The sequence below is a fragment of the Danio rerio genome, chromosome 4 (genome assembly GCF_049306965.1).
Source record: "Danio rerio strain Tuebingen ecotype United States chromosome 4, GRCz12tu, whole genome shotgun sequence".
Lineage (NCBI taxonomy): Eukaryota > Metazoa > Chordata > Actinopteri > Cypriniformes > Danionidae > Danio > Danio rerio.
This window is the reverse complement of record NC_133179.1, coordinates 62,592,550-62,610,525: the sequence shown is the minus strand read 5'-3', so window position 1 is coordinate 62,610,525 and position 17,976 is coordinate 62,592,550. Positions and strand designations below refer to the sequence as shown.

The 17,976-nt window shown below is 43.0% G+C and overlaps 1 protein-coding gene and 2 non-coding genes across 3 annotated transcripts in view; 2 read left to right on the top strand and 1 right to left on the bottom strand.

The window, feature by feature from the left end:
• LOC141381809 (uncharacterized) overlaps nt 1–17,976 on the bottom strand; it is a 705,874-nt gene that overhangs the window by 468,840 nt on the left and 219,058 nt on the right. The window lies entirely within an intron of this gene.
• On the top strand, nt 17,058–17,130 carry trnav-aac (transfer RNA valine (anticodon AAC)). The gene has a single exon. It is a non-coding gene; the product is annotated as a tRNA-Val (tRNA).
• trnav-uac (transfer RNA valine (anticodon UAC)) lies at nt 17,237–17,309 on the top strand. The gene has a single exon. It is a non-coding gene; the product is annotated as a tRNA-Val (tRNA).

Below are 17,976 nucleotides of genomic sequence, written 5' to 3'. Positions count from 1 at the left end.
GGTTAATTTCTGATGAGCTGCTGAAACTCATCCCACACTGAAGCTGCAGTCACACTAGAGTTTGAGCATGCAACATTTTGTTGTATGGCGCTGCGAAAAGGGGCGGGATTAAACAAGATGATTAGAAATCAAAAAAAGTGAGCGATTGTCCAGAGAGGTCATGTTTTGATCTTTGATTGGTCTCACACAGTCAAGTAATGCCTAGTTCACACTAATGGATTTTAAGCCTGATTTGGAAGTTAACGAGCTCGCCGACAGATCGGGCTGTGATCGGGAAGAAATCTGCGGGAGCTCTGCGGGAGCCGCTCTTTATGTGTGAACTACTAAACAACACATCAACGAGGCTCGCTGATGCGTCGCCGACGGAAATCCAACATTTAGCATGCTAAATATTTCAGAGCAGTCGGCCGACTCAACCCCACGTGTGGTCAGATGTAGTGACGAGCTGCAGCCAATAAGAGAGCATATCAGCATGAGCTGAATGCCTGTGTTCAGGAGCTCAGCAGAAACATCTGTGATTGGTCAGAATGGGCATCGGGGCACTCGGTTCATTCTGCGTTAGTACAGACATGAGAGTAGGCTATATTAACAGTGGAACTAGAATTCTGTAACTTAGAATTACCATACTGCTCATTCTGACTCTCATATAATATTATATTCTCATATAAAATGCCATTTTGTCACAACATATTTACATTCACAGCTATTATTGAGATATTAAAATTAAGCTTTGAATGTCTGGCATCATATTTAATGACACCATTACCCTAAAAATTTAATCTTTCTTTGGTAATACAGCCTATAAATGTGTAGTTAAGATACTTAAACACTTAAAGGTCTTGGCTTTCATTTTCACTTTCAAACAGGAGCTATTTCACTGCACAGAATATGCTGTTTTGAAAGATATCTGAAGTAAATTGATGTTTTTGCCATCAGAAAGTTTTGTTTATGTTAGCAGGAAGTTGCCAGGCAAGAAAATGCACACATATTTAAAGTCAACGCGAAAAGTATCAGACATGCATGCAGTCATTTTAAAGGGCACCTATGGTAAAAAAAAATCTACTTTTCAAGCTGTTTGGACAGATCTGTGTGTTGGTATAGTGTATAGACCGTCATACTGGGGTGTTATGAACACACCCAGTCCTTTTTTTTCAATTTAACTACAAAAAAAGGGTCGGCCAATTGGAGCTGTTTTCAAATCGATCGCACCATTACGTAGGTGTGCGATCCCCCCACCCACCGAATTGATTGACAGCTGCGCGCATTAACATGTTCCGGTAGTCGCGTGTATATGTCAACAAGACCAGACAGACATATGCAAAGCAACCGGGAATAAAAGCTCTGTTCTGTTCGCTAGGATCAGCAATCATCATCAAATGTGATTAAGAGTAAGTTTCACATGTTTAAAGTGTTGTACAACAGAGTATGTGTGTAATTAATAACAGCGTTTTACTTCAGCTTTACTTCATCAGCACAGCCGCGTGTCAGAACAATTATAAAAGAAGACACTTCAATCCCGGTTTGTGGAAGTTAAATCAGGTTTATTTTGTACATTAGCATAACAGATATCCACACAGTACTTGAGGTTAGCCTTAACTAGGCTAAGCGCGCTCTGTCTGTCTGCCTGCGTGTGTGTGTGTGTTTGTGTGCACGCGCGCGCACGCTTTGTAACGATATTGTGTGTGACTCGTCAATGCAACTTCACAATACTGATTAGTAAAGGTTAGTTCTTACTGTAGTATCTCACAAACGCTACGTGAGACCTCCTTCCTTTAAGTCTGTCTGTTGTCTGACGCAGCTGAGGGAGGAGGCATGTAGAAACAGTGGGGGGGCAGAACTTGGCTTAAAGGCACAGTACGACAAAACCACCCCCTGCTGGAAATCAGTATAAAACAGCATCTTGTAAAAGGTATAATGAAAAATCTGATGGTTATTTTGATTTGAAACTTCATATACAAATTCTAGAGACGCAAAAGACTTGTATTAAATCTGAAAAAAGGGGTAACCTTGGTGCCCTTTAAGATTTAATGAAAAATAATGTTTTATTTTTTTTACTATTTTAGAAATAATTGAAGAGAACGAGGGGAGTAAACAGGAGGAACATCATGTCAAAATTGAGGAAAAAACTTTTTTACAGACTGATGGTATTTTAAAAAGGAGAGACAAGAATCGTTTCACCTGCACTCAGTGTGGAAAGAGTTTTGGAAGAAAAGACATTCTTAAGATTCACATGAGGATCCACAATGGAGAGAAACCATTCACATGCACCCAGTGTGGGAAGAGTTTCAGCCAATCACCATACCTTAATCAACACATGAGGATCCACTCTGGAGAGAAACCATTCACATGCACTCAGTGTTGGAAGAGTTTCAGCAGCTCATCACACTTTAATTACCACATGAGGGTCCACACTGGAGAGAAACCATTCACATGCACTCAGTGTGGGAAGAGTTTCAGCTGCTCATCATCCCTTTATAAACACATGAGGATCCACACTGGAGAAAAACCATTCACATGCACTCAGTGTGGGAAGAGTTTCAGCCGCTCATCATACCTTAATCAACACATGAGGATCCACACTGGAAAGAAACCATTCACATGCACTTAAGCCGCAGTCATACTGGACTTTTCTACCCATACACTTCCTTGCGTGTATTCCAGTATGTAGACCGTCTGTCTGTACCTGGGAGTATTTCATGTTGTCTCTGAGTGTACTGCATTCATTCATGAGAAAGACTTTTTTCAAACCAATCAGTGCGCTCTATTGTGTATTTGGGGCAACTTCATTAATATGTATGATAGCTTTAAAGACTGTTTTACCTGACAGAGTGTTCAGACGGAAGAGAGACGACTAGTTGGGTTGCCAAAACAAGTGGGAGAAGAGGAGTTGTTTAAAGTCAGTACGTTAATATCAATACAATATTATGGACTGAAGGATCTGCTGTAAATGCTGCTCTCTTGAGTGTAAACATGTAAACGCGTTTTTTGACAGGATAGTCTACACGCGCACATGGCTTTCTGACATACTGAGTGCATCTCAGTTACCGAGAAATGCAGTTTTTTTTTCTCTTATACAATGTGCGGTATCAAACATTCCACTGTCATTAAACAGTCAGTTACTGATGTCCATGTAAACAGTCTCTGTCTTTCTCCCCTGCGTCTGTGTGTTTGTTGTGCCTCTGTGAAAATTTTGTAGAAATTTGTTGCGCTCCTTGCGTTTACTGTAAACAATGATGGCAACTGAGAGAAGAACAGTTTCATAAACATCTGGCAAACAGCATCTCTGCTGCTTAAAATCTCTTTGCAAGTGATTGTACAGGTGCGGATATATCTGTACTCTACTCTTCAGTGTATTCATGTAGCTAGTGTTGTTTTCGATGATGTTCTTTGTCTGACTCCCTAAATGAGAAACAAATCATTGATTTATTAGTAAAGTTTCTTTACTTTTAGATTCAAAATTCTTTCTAGTTTACTACATTTACTGTTTTGAGTAGAATACAAACTTGATGAATATTTGATGATTTTGGCAGAGCGACAAGTATTTAGTTTTACAATATTAATACAATGTGATAATCCCAAGACTCCAGATTGGAATATGTGGTAAATCCTGATTGGATGCCTGCATTACTCATCAATGGGTATGTAAAAGTTGTTGTGCTAGCTACCCCTGGACGCTGTGGCTACTCAGGAGTCCACATGTCAAGACCTGCCATCTCATTGACTCTTTAACTTTATGGTTTTGTTTTGCATTACTTATATTATGTAGTTAAAGTGTTGTTGTGATTATATCCTAAGTTCTTTATCTTCATTATTATGCCTAGACATTTGTTGGTTGCTTTGATTGATTGTTCTGAGTTACATTTTATAATAAATCATTTGCATTCAGGCTATTTTGTTGTCTCATCTCACTTTTATGGTGCAACTCAAACAAGCAGGTCATAACATTTTGCAAAATGTGTCCGGTTGTTACCGAGATCTTGTCCTTTTAGTCATAACCATAGATGTGAGTAGGAACCTAGATTAAGTGGTAAATTTAGAAAATTGCCTTTCATCTCAGCTACTTCACCACAACAGACAATCACATCAAATGCAATACTGCTGCTGCTGCACTGATCCATCTTTTAAACTCACATTCCATTTTTCATGAAAAAAAAAAACGCAGATACTTGTACTCCATTTGGGGTAAAGACTCTCCAAACTGGAGATGGCCACCTTTTTACCAGTCAAGCACCATGGTTTCTGACTCAAAGGTGCTGTTTATTTCCCTGCCATGTCACACTCAGCAGCAAACCGTCCCACTGCATGCTGAAAGTCCATGTCCTATGAAGCCAAAAAAACAACGTTATCTGCCAATGGCAGAGACAATCCTAGCCTGCACCTAAAATTCTGGCAGTAAAATTATTATATTTTTTTGAGGTCAGCCTCAAAAATAACACATTTACTAAACAAAATGAATAAATAGATGGATGGATAGACAATGTAAGTAAGTAAGAGAAGTAGGATGGCTTGTTCAACCATATAAGGAGAAGCATTTTAGCAACGAGACCAGCAGCGTGTAAGTACATTTAGACTTGTTTTCAGTTGTTTGTGTGTAGTGCTAGAAAGATTACTCACTGTTTCCTTGGTTACTGTAAGAGCTTGTGTGTGGATCACGGTCGGTTTTGCACCCCTCGCCTCAGTTTCTGTTGTTGTATTGTGGGAACTCTTGAGGCATGTCAAGCTGAATTCTATCAGCAAGCGCTCAGGGGTGTATATAAGCAGCTAGTCTCACTGCGTGTGAAGACCGACGAGTGTAAAGACCATTGACTCTACCTGTGTGACTCCATCGAGCAAAGACACAGACAAAGCACCTGAGTACTTTATTTATTTATTTTACTTAATCTTTGCACTTATTATTGTTTTCATTGCACTTTTATTATGTGTTTTCTAATTCCTGTTGTTACTAACACTCGCAAAGCACGGGAGGTACACTGCAGGCATAATTATCACAACCTTCGTTCAATACATGCATCTGCTATTTCACAACTCTCTCTCCGTGGGCCTCTGAAATTGTCAATCTGCTGTTCTCAAGGCAGATTTTATTACCTCCATAGCTACACATTCTGACTATAATCTCATGGCTCTAACTGAGACCTGGTTGATTCCGGAGGACAATGCTACACATGCAGCTCTTTCTGCTAATTTCTCTTTCTCCCACACTCCTCGTCAGACAGGGAGAGGGGGTGGAACTGGACTACTGATTTCCAAAGAATGGAAATTTACTCAGAGATAGTCTGTCACGAATCAAGACAAGGAGGATCCAAATGCGAGTGTTTTAATGAACAGAGGACACACGAAAGTTCAAACAAAAGAGAGCCACAGACCACAACGATGACATCAAACAGACAGCGGATAATACTGGGAGACAACAGTCAGGAACAAGGACAAACAAGGACAACAACGGACTGATAACCAACACATACCACAGGAGGAATATATAGCCAGCCAAATGAGGTTCAGCTGGAGGATGATAAGTCAGCTGATGACATCAGCTGATCCTAGCACGCTGTCAACACAAAAGGTAAACAAACACACACCCTCACACATGACAACACACAAGGCATGATACATAACATACAGGAGGAACACACAGATCCATAAACCGTGACAGTACCCCCTCTCCTAAGAGTGCCTCATGGCGCTCCCAGAAGAGTTTACCTGGCGATTGTAATCATCGATGAGAGAATGATCCAATATGTCCCTTGCAGGAACCCAACTCCTCTCCTCTGGACCGTAACCCTCCCTGTCCACCAAGTACTGGAATCCTCGTCCCCTTCGTCTCGAGTCCAGAATGCGCTTAACCGAATAAACTGTCTCCCCTTCTACGAGACGCGGCGGGGGGGGAACCGGAGTGGGCAGATTAATGGCCGTATGAAAAACAGGCTTCAATTTAGAGACATGAAAAACGGAATGAATTCTCCTGTACGCTGGAGGAAGTTTGAGGCGGACTGCCACCGGACTAATGATCTTGGTGACAGAAAACGGGCCAATGAATTTAGGTGCAAGTTTGTTACATACGGTGCGGAGAGGAATATTTTTAGATGAAAGCCACACTTTTTGACCGACAACGTAAACGGGAGGCTTAGACCGGTGGCGATCGGCTTTAGCCTTGGTGCGCAAACCTACTTAAAGGAGGGTCTGTCTGGCCCTATTCCAAGTACGTCGACACCTCTGGACAAAGGCGTGGGCAGAGGGAACCGCGACTTCGGATTCCAGACTGGGAAAAGCAGGTGGCTGGTACCCTAAACTACACTCAAATGGAGAGAGGCCCGTGGCAGACACTGGTAATGAGTTATGTGCGTACTCAACCCATGAGAGCTGCTGGCTCCAGGAGGATGGATTCTGAGAGATGAAACATCGTAACATGCGTTCAAGATCTTGGTTGGCTCTCTCCGTTTGATCGTTACTCTGAGGATGGAAACCAGAAGAAAGACTAACAGTCGCCCCCATTAAATGACAAAACTCTCTCCAAAATTTAGAGATGAACTGAGGCCCCCTGTCAGAAACCACATCCGTCGGGAGGCCATGAATACGAAAGACATGGTCAATGACAGCAGCCGCTGTCTCTCTGGCTGATGGTAATTTGGGCAGAGGAATAAAGTGAGTGGCTTTCGAAAACCGGTCCACTACGGTCAAAATCACCGTATTCCCGTTGGAGGGGGGAAGACCCGTAACGAAATCTAGCGCAATATGGGACCAGGGTCTCGATGGCACTGACAGCGGCTGAAGAAGTCCAGCGGGGGGGCGATTGGAAGTCTTAGAAACAGCACAAACTGAGCAAGCCAACACAAAATTCCTTATGTCACGAGCCATAACTGGCCACCAGAATCGTTGTTTGATTAGATACAAGGTACGACTCACCCCTGGATGACAGGCCAACTTGGAAAAGTGACCCCAACGGATGACGTCAGACCGTAATTCCTCTGGCACAAATAAACGACTCGGTGGGCATCCAGGCAGAGGCGTTACCCCTTCTAAGGCCATGCGGACCCTCGACTCGATCTCCCAGGTGACAGCAGAGATAAAAAGTCTGCGTGGCACGATGGTCTCAGGAGATGATGCGCGCTCAGAGTGATCAAAAATTCGAGAAAGTGCATCAGGTTTAACATTCTTGGAACCTGGTCGGTACGAGATGGAAAAATCGAAACGTCCGAAAAATAAAGCCCACCGCGCCTGCCTAGAGTTCAATCTTTTGGCGGATTGGATGTACTCCAGATTTTTATGATCGGTCCAAACAATAAAGGGAACCCCCGAACCCTCTAGCCAATGACGCCACTCTTCCAATGCAAGCTTGACGGCCAACAGCTCTCGATTACCAATATCATAATTTTGTTCAGCATTGTTGAGACGATGAGAAAAATACGCGCAGGGATGCATCTTGCCGTCCGAGGAAGAGCGCTGGGACAGGATAGCACTGATCCCCACCTCTGATGCGTCAACCTCCACCACGAACTGCCGTGATGGATCAGGGGCAATAAGAATAGGTGCTGAAACAAAGCAGCTTTTCAGACGATCAAACGCAACTTGCGCTGCATTGGACCACCTGATCGGAGTCTTGAGGGAGGTTAAGGCAGTCAGAGGCGCGGCGAGCTGGCTGAAGTTGCGAATGAAACGCCGGTAAAAATTGGCAAAACCAAGAAACCTCTGCAGGGCCTTGCGGGAATCTGGGGTTGGCCAATCTACCACAGCCTGAACTTTCTCTGGATCCATGCGCATCCCCTCGACTGACACGATATGTCCCAGAAAAGGAACAGACTGTGTATGAAAAACGCATTTCTCCGCCTTGACATAAAGCCCATTCTCTAGCAGCCTCTGAAGCACTCGCCTGACGTGTTGAACGTGTTCCTGGAGAGAATGAGAAAATATCAGTATGTCATCCAGGTAAACATAAATAAACTGATCTAGCATATCTCTCAACACGTCATTCACGAGTGCTTGGAAGACTGCAGGGGCGTTGGACAGACCGAAAGGAAGAACACAATATTCGAAGTGCCCCCTGGGGGTATTAAAGGCAGTCTTCCATTCATCGCCTTCTCGAATGCGGACCAAATGGTAAGCGTTGCGGAGGTCTAATTTCGTGAAAAAGGATGCCCCCTGCAGACGTTCGAAGGCAGAAGACATCAGCGGCAAAGGATATGTATTCTTTACCGTGATAGCGTTCAGCCCTCGGTAGTCTATACAAGGACGGAGGGAGCCATCTTTCTTTTTTACGAAAAAAAACCCCGCCCCTGCTGGTGATGAAGAAGGGCGGATGATCTTGGCTGCTAGAGAATCAGAAATATATTTCTCCATGGCCTCCCTCTCTGGAACAGAGAGCGAATAAAGTTTGCCTTTAGGCGGAGACGTACCTGGCAATAACTCTATAGCACAGTCATAGGGACGATGTGGAGGCAGAGAAGCAGCTCGAGACTTACTGAACACTCTCTTCAGGTCGAGGTACTCCTTGGGCACATTTGACAGATCCATGTGTTCTTCCTGAAAAACAGAACGAGACACAGAAGAACAGGCAGACAACAAACACGTAGCATGACAGCTCTCACTCCAAGATATTACAGATTCCTGTCTCCAGTTAATATGTAGATTGTGTATTACCAGCCAAGGATGTCCAAGGACTACTGGAGTGACAAGAGCTTCTGTTAAAAAAAAATGAATAATTTCAGAGTGGTTACCAGAGGTGATCAGTCTTATTGGACCAGTTGAATGAGTAATGGACGGAAGAGAAGAACCATTAAGAGCATGAACAGATATAGGTTGGGAGAGAGAAATCACAGGAAGTCTGAGTTTTTTTACTAAAGCAGAGTCAATAAAATTTCCCTCCGCCCCAGAGTCAATAATTGCTTGAGTACTAAAATTGCCAGATGACCACTCCAACATAACATTCAAAAGAGTAGCTGCAAGGGAAGATTTGTTCAAAGATACTCCACCCGTCAGTAAACTCTTTTCTACTGACGGGCTCTGGCTTTTACCCTGAATCGCGATGTGATTAACACCACCGCTGTGAAACACCAGGTCCTCGTTGCGGCGTCTGCGCTTCTCCTCCAGCGACAGCCTAGAGCGGCCCATCTGCATGCCTTCGGGATCCGCGAGGGGCGTGGCCTCCTACCCCGGAACTACGGTGACAGCCGGAAAAGGTGATCTCACCAGAGCGTGCGTGCGTCGCGTGTTTCTCTCCCTGAGCTGAAGAATCCACACGAATGGCCAGATCAATGAGTTCGTCGAGGGTCTTAGGAAGATCCAGGGTGAATATTTTATCCTTTATCTGGTCTGCCAGCCCATGGAGAAAGACGTCCCACTGCGCCTGCGCGTTCCATTCGCTCTCGGCCGCCAGGGTGCGGAACTCAATGGAGTAGTCAGCGACACTCCGTTGCCCCTGCTGCAACTCTGTAAGCGCCTGTGCCGCCTCTCTGCCCGCCAAACCTCGATCGAATACCTTTTTAAGCTCTGTCGAAAAGGTGTCAAATGAAGAGCAGCATGGGAGTTTCCTCTCCCACACAGCAGTTCCCCACTGCGCCGCTCTCCCGGTGAGAAGCGTGATGACAAACGCCACTTTCGATTCCTCCGTGGAAAACGAGGAAGGCTGCAGGGAAAAGTACAATGAGCACTTCGCTAAAAAGGCTCGACAAAACTCAGGCTCTCCGGAGTAGAACGCTGGAGGTGGAAGGCGAGGCTCGGAAAATCCAGCTGTTCGCTCAGGAACCGGCATAGATGGACTAAGGTTAGGTGCAACAGGCTGCTGAAGACCGACAGCATGAAGACGTTGCAACCGTGTTGTGAGATCAGAGATCTGAGTGACAAGCGCCTGGACAGCGCGACTGATGGTGACCATCTGATCATCATGTCTGTTCATGCGTGTGGTAGCGTTTGCAACAACTTCAGCCAGGCCGGAGATACTCGCTGGATCCATGTTTGATCAGTCCGTTCTGTCACGAATCAAGACAAGGAGGATCCAAATGCGAGTGTTTTAATGAACAGAGGACACACGAAAGTTCAAACAAAAGAGAGCCACAGACCACAATGATGACATCAAACAGACAGCGGATAATACTGGGAGACAACAGTCAGGAACAAGGACAAACAAGGACAACAACGGACTGATAACCAACACATACCACAGGAGAAATATATAGCCAGCCAAATGAGGTTCAGCTGGAGGATGATAAGTCAGCTGATGACATCAGCTGATCCTAGCACGCTGTCAACACAAAAGGTAAACAAACACACACCCTCACACATGACAACACACAAGGCATGATACATAACATACAGGAGGAACACACAGATCCATAAACCGTGACATAGTCACTGGCAAAGATCAGCTCCTTTGAATTCCATGCAGCCACCATTATCCACTCCTTCTACATAAATGTGGTTGTCATCTACCGCTCACCAGGTACATTAGGTCACTTCTTAGATGAACTGGATGTTCTTCTCTCATCTTTTTCTGTTTATGAAACTCCCTTGTTGGTACTAGGTGACTTCAACATCCACATTGAAAAACCTCAAGCTACTGACTTCCAGACTCTGCTTGCCTGTTTTGACCTCAAAAGAGCACCTACTTCTGCTACTGATCTTATTTACACTCGACATTGCTTCACTGATCAAACATTAGTAGCTCCACTACACACATCGGATCATTTCCTTTTGTCTCTCAACATCCACAGTACTCCTGAGCCACCACACACTCCAAAACAAGTTGCCTTTCGCAGAAACCTACGCTCTCTCTCACCCAATAGACTATCCACCCTTGGTTCAAACTCTCTTCCTCCATCTTACAAATTCTCTGCACTTGATTTCTGACTATCTGCTGCTTCTGATGCCATGTGAAAACTTCAGATTTTAGTGGCTTGTTTTTCTAGGGGTATGATTCACGCTTTGGGTTCGAGAGGTCCTGTGTTCAAAATTATGGCTTTTATAAAAAGGTGTTTCAAAGATTTCCAGTTTGTCAGCAGATAGTGTCACCACATTAAAAATTTCTTGCAAAGTGGCTTGCTGGTCTTGGAGTATGATTCTCGTTCATGCCATGACAAATCCCAGGTTCAAATTTTGGTTGAGCCCTTAGAGTTGTCTGCTGTTTTGTAAGGGCGTTGTGGCTTACACAGATGCCTTTTTCTGAGAATGCCAGTTTGTCGGCAGATAGTGTCGCCATGTAAAGTTGCTGTTTTGCAGTGGCTTGTTGGTCTAGGGGTATGATTCTCGCTTAGGGTGCCCTTGATTTGTTAGAGAAAAATTTCTGACTATCTGATACTTTTGACGCCATTTAAAATGTGAACACTTTAGTGGCTCGTTGGTCTAGAGCAGGGGTGTCCAAACTCGGTCCTCGAGGGCCGGTGTCTGGCATATTTTAGTTTCAACACCAATTAAACACACCTAAACCAGCTAATCAAGCTCTTCTAAATATACTAGAAAGCTCCATGGAGTTGAAGTGTGTTGAAGGAAGTTGGAGCTAAACTGTGCAGGACACCGGCCCTCCAGGACTGAGTTTGGACACCCCCGGGTATGATTCTCGTTTCGTGTGCGAGAGGTCCAGGGTTTTAAATCCCAGACAAGCCCTTGCAGGTGTCCTGCGTTTTACAGGGCATTGTGTCTTTCATAAAAACGTCTTTCGAAGAATTCCAGTTTGTCAGCAGGGGTCCGTTCTTCGTATGAGGATTACTCAGTTAGCTGTATTTAGATATTGACGATTTAACACGATCCAGGATCGTTTCGTTCTTCAAAGTTGATCTGAGAGTTGTTGTCATAGCAACAGTTCTGCTAGGTCAAACCTGATCGGAAGCAGGTTAAATTCATATAAATAGGATTAGATCGGCTCAGTTCAAGCAAAGATAATACAGAAAGTAAGTACCGAATTCTAATATTTTCTTACAGTAGTAGTTATATATACTTGGGAAAATGGTAAATATTTTTAACTATGTATATATATATATATATATATATATATATATATATATATATATATATATATATATATATATAGTTATAGTTACTAATACAATAAATGAAGTTATACATATTAATAAAACTTATGCAATCTACACCCTCGAAATAAAAGTACAAAGACTGCCACCTGGTGGTGCAAAGAGAAAATGTATTGACATTAACTTTTTAAATTACTTTAGTACAAATTGTGTATAATAGAAATGCACAATATGTGACTTTTTTTAAAAAGCAATAATACATTTATGCAGTCATACACATGTTTTGACAGTTAATATGCCAGTGATTTGATGCTTCACAAAAGTTGCAGATGCCTTATCAATATTAAAATGCTTTTGTAAACAACTAGTTTTTCTTTACACTGATTAAAAAAACGGCTACTATAATAAAGAAAATCTTCTCTAAATGTAGAACTAAATACACTGATATGCATTAAAATACATAATGAATAGTCTTGACACATGAAAGTGTAAAGCCTGCAGCTCACAACAAATGTGGGAGGTTATTGCGTTTCAAATTTAACAAACCGTTTACTGCTAGTTTGATGTAATTTTGCTCACATGGATAATTGAATACTAATCTGATGATGTCAATACGCTGCTGTGCCGTCAGCCAATCATGGCATTGCTGATCATGATTTCGAGGATCGATAGATCTGTCTTCACAACACATGCAGCGATCTCAGATCAGTTCATCCAGACATTCTAATCTAATTCGCGAACTTGTTTGAAGAACCAAAATAGCAAGAGATCAGTTATCAAGATTAAAAGATCCAGGATCTGCCAAATCATCTTAGATCATTTAAGCGAGGTAAGAAAGAACGGACCCCAGATAGTGTCACCACATAAATCATTCCTTGCATAGTGGCTTGCTGGTCTAGGAGTATGATTCTCAATCATGCCGTGAGAAATCCCAGGTTCAAATTTTGGTTGAGCCCTTACAGTTGACTGCTGTTTTGTAAAGGCGTTGTGGCTTACACAGAGGCCTTTTTCTGAGAATGCTGGTTTGTCAGCAGATAGTTTTGCCATGTACGGTGGCTATCTTGCAGTGGCTTGTTGGTCTAGGGATATGATTCTCGCTTACGGTGCGAGAGCTCCCGGGTTCAAATCCTGGATGAACCCTTGCAGAAGTCCCGGGTCCAAATGAAGCAAAAGCCCTGCTTCAATGCTTCAGCTTTTTAAGGTATATTCTGACTCAATTGTTAAATGAGGATTTCTGACTTGTTACCTTGCATGGCAAATCCAGTCTCGAAAAGCATTAACTGCTATAGCTTGGAGAAGGGGTATACGTGTGTGTGGATTTCGGTCATACACTTTACATCTCCAGGGAGAAAAAAAATCCTCAATAGGTTTGAGGAATGGAGAATATGGAAGGGGAGATGAACAACTAAAAAAAATGAGTTGGCCGAGAACCAGTTATGAACCAGATGAGCTCTGATTTCTAAATTGCAATTCTGTGTGACAGGTGTTTACTCATGTGATGAGTTAGTATGCAAAGTAGGACAACTGACTTTAGAACTGTGAATGAAAGTGTGTTCCTTGTGAAAACAATAGATTTTCTGCATGAAAACTGTGCAAAATGCAGAGAATTGTCTGTAGTGTTTTAAAAAAAGGTGTTTTAAACCTGCAATTTGAATGTAAAGCAGGAATTGTGCTTGTAGTTTAGCAGAGTTGGTTCATGGGGTTTGTTGCATCAGTTATATGTTGTAGTTATTCTGTCTGAAGTACAAGTAATTGTGTGTAAACAATTGGAATAGACTGTACTACAGACAGTAGGCCTACAGAAGTGCTTTGTAAAATATTTCAGAATATTGTTTTTATACAAAACAAATACCAAATATATTTTACTGTATTTTCCTCATAAATACAGTGTACACAGTGTACATTACAACCAACACAAAGTTGCAGATAACATGGTCTACATCCTCTTTTCTGTTTTGGTCTGGTCTGGCCAGGCAGCGGGGGAAATGTCACTTTGCATGGCGAATCCAGTCACGAAAAGCATCATCTGCTATAGCTTGGAGAAGGGGTATACGTGTGTGTGGATTTCGGTCATACACTTTACATCTCCAGGGAGAAAAAAAATCCTCAATAGGTTTGATGAATGGAGAATATGGAGAGGGAGATGAACAACTAAAAAAAAATGAGTTGGCCGAGAACCAGTTTTGAACCATGTAAGAATCAGCTCTTTGGTTTAAATCATGTTTAAACTTTGGGGATTCGAATCAAAGATTCGAACATGATTCACATAGAATTATTTAAAGCTTACACTTAACTTAAGTATTTGTCCAGCAAATAGAACGTTTAGTGTAAAGCAATTCTGTATTATATTATTACGTGGCCAACAATAACAATATAAAAACAGTATCTAATTATTTATTAAGCAAGGTAGCAGTATCTGAAGCTGAGGCATTAACTTATAAAGCACACAACACACCAACACGGATCTTAAAACGAAACAAAAGTTTATTGCTACTCTATAACACAAAGTACTAATCTACGTAAAACAAACAAATGCACATACATACACACACGCACAAGCAGTTTGAGGAGAGTTTTGGCTGAGTGGATTTAACTTCTAGCCTTTGCTAAGTTCTTAGCATTGCAACCTGAGAGAAACCGTAAAAGCAGAGAATTTTGCTATTCTTTACTACTTAAACATAATTCACACCAGATTCAGTAATGGGTAGAAACCTTGTTTGTGCTACTTGCGTTCTGATGTAATTTTGGTTTCCTTGACTGGTCCAAAGGGAAATCCCGGCGAAGCTGATTGGTCAGCGTAGCAACTTCAGTGACGTGATGGAATTCCCTTGTCGGTGAAGAGGGGTTTCCTTAGTCGGTTGCTAGGGATACGGATGTTGGACAAGGCGGCGTTCGAAGTCCTTCCTGGGTTCCTGTAGTTAGGATGAGTTTGAGAGTTTGGATGTGTTGACCCGATAGCTTGTTGTTGAAGCGGTTGCACAAGCAGATCGGGGGTCGAGCCGGCAGCAAGTGAAGGTCGCGGTCTGCTCCGTGATGTAACGAGGCTTCCGGCGAGGCGATGTAACGGCCACAGCACGAGAAGAGCGACGTCCGGGCAGCGACGGCGGTGACGACTGACAAAGATGACCGGCAAAAGTTCAAAGTTTTATAGGCTTTGGTAGAGGCTGGGTCTACACAATACTTGTCCAATCAGAGAAGGTGCAGGGTGGAGTCACACCCCAATTCCGCCCTCTAGAAGGCCGTGTTAGCAAATTGTGTCGGTGCTGCTTTGATAGCATAGTTGTTAAAATAAAGTCTCATAACATGGACACCTTTCATAATATGGTTTCTTCATATAAACCAATGCATTTGAAACTTTCCTAGCTTTCAATCGATATCAAACATGACGTATTTCATAAATATTTTGTAGATTTCATTTGTCACTGAGGGCTATTACTCAAGAACTGTCTATAACAGTTTTGTTAAACACATAGAACATGTACACACAAAAACCTACAGAAACATAAAGCAAACATACATTACTCAAATAAACACAGTTTTACTGTATGTCCATTAAACTTTGGAAGCGTTTCTGATCGCTTCTGTGTCTGCCTGAGAATGTGTATTCCTTGCAGACGCCAAAGGACACGCGAACCAAAAGGTACTCAAAAACCGGTTTGGTGGGTTTTTGATTGTAGAGCCTCTTATTGTTTTAAGGTGTAAAGTTAATTAACACGCAACTGTGATGTTGACTGGCTAGTTATCCTGTGGATTGCCTTTTGCTGGGTGCCTGTGGATTGCTTTGAAAATTAAATCAAAGTTCAGACATGTAGGCACCAACCAATCTTTTAAGGATAACATGGTCTGTGACTTGTTCGGTTCTGGAACGATCCGTTGACTCCCCACAGCAGGCAGCTAAGCTGTGCTCGGCTCCTGGGGCTGCGCCTAGTTTCAATAGCCAACACTTGACAGCTGTCATTGCTTACGACCACACCATCCTGAGGGCGCTATAGAGCAAACAGGAAGTGAGTTGGCAGCAGTGAGGAGAGAAAGGCTCTCCCCATTTTGCTTGTCTACCTTTTTGTTTATTGACCTTGAGTGGTTTGTTTGTTTTATTTTTGTCTTTAAAAACCACCTAACAGCAGCATTTTGCTGACTGAAGGGTGGTTATGTTGTGTTTTTTATTTTTAATCATGGACAGATTACCCGGCAACGACACGGAAATGGAGGGACTTGCACGAAAGGATAAAGAAAATGGGCTGGATAACAGACGAAGAGATAAAAAAAATGGACTTGACAGCAGACAAAGAGATGAATAAAATGAAGAGCCCGGCCAACGAAGAGGTGAAAAAGGTAAGGATAAGCAAGAGATACAAAGAAGAGTGTGCACAAAGGAAGCAACAGTAACTGTAGAAGTAGAAAATGTAAAAGATGCAAGAAGGTTTGATATAATCAAAGCAGTCACAGAGCTGATTGGAGAAGGAAGAATTCTGGCAGTGAGACCCAAACAAACAAGGGAGTATGAAGTAACAATGGAGACTGAAGATGACACCGAAATTTTAAAAGACAATGGATTGACAATTAAAGGAGTGAAATCTGAAGTACGGAGGTTACAAAACAGAGACTATGTTGTTTCGTTCAAGCATCTGCCTGTTTACCTAGCTGATGAATAAATTTTAAGCAAGCTAGAGGGATGGGGAGTTTTCCCCATGTCTAAAACTAAAAGAAGACTGTATCCAGGCACAAGCATAGAAGATGGAACAAGGTTTGTAAAAAACAGATTTCCAGAAGAGACGGTCTCCTTACCATACAGTACCAAAATCGAGACGGCTGAAGGGGCACAGCACTTTAGAATCATGCACACCAATCAGGTAAAAACCTGTCGACTACGCATGAGCTCAGACCATGTGATGAAGGAATGCCCAGAATTCAGGTGCTTCAAATGTGACGAAAGGGGACATTTCGCTAGGACCTGTACAGCTGTGTTGGGCCCGGATTGTAAATTGGCCCTAATACCTGCAGGGAGCTTGTCACGCTGAGTTGGCTTTGTCCGCTTGATTGACAAACGCGTACACCTTGTTTTATCCTTGCATGCCTAAGTTCGCTGGGGAAAGCACTTGTGGGGTTTCTGTAGTGTAGTGGTCATCACGTTCGCCTAACACGCGAAAGGTCCTTGGTTCGAAACCGAGTAGAAACAGTGCTCTTCTTTTGGCGAGAAAATAATAGCATCCACTGCCGCACCAGCAATGATCGTCAACAGGCACCCAATCAAAAAGGGTTATCTGCTAGTTGTACTTCTGAAGGTTTCCATAGTGTAGTGGTTATCACGTTCGCCTTACACGCGAAAGGTCCCCAGTTCGAAACTGGGTGGAAACAATCTCTGGCTTTTACGACAATTGTCAAATCAGGCTTCTGTTGAGTACTGATGTTCACTGAAAACATTCTTTCTGCAGAGCGTTGTGAGGCTAGAAGTTTGAATTCAACTCAGTGTTTACCTCCCCTCGTGGTGTCGCAAACTTGCGTAGAATCTGATTTCTTTTAGCTTTGTGTTGTGCATGAGCAGGTGGCCAGTGCGTTTGCTGGCCCTCCACGATGCGGACCGTACAAGACAGCTCTATAAAAAAAGACTATAAATACTTGAAGCACCACTGGCCTGGATGCACGATACAAGGTCGTGGATCTGTCAAATGTCATGACTTGACGTTGTACGAGGATTTGACGAAAAAATGCCCTGCAAACCTTAAAAATCAACGCCATCCCAGGACAATTCTTTTGATCCCCTTTCGGTGCACTTGCATTAAAGCCCGCGTGATGCGGCGCTTTGTCAGTGTTACTGTATCATTCGGACATGGTGGCAGGGAGTTAAAGACTTCAGCCTGAGCGCATTGCCGCAGGCTCGGTTTGTCAGAAGTGGGATTCAAACCCACGCCTCCAGGGGAGACTGCGACCTGAACGCCAGCTGCCGAAGGATAGTCCGACAATATTTCACAAATGTTGAAGATGAGAGCCAATCGGAGCGATACGCTCCAACATTGTAGCCAAT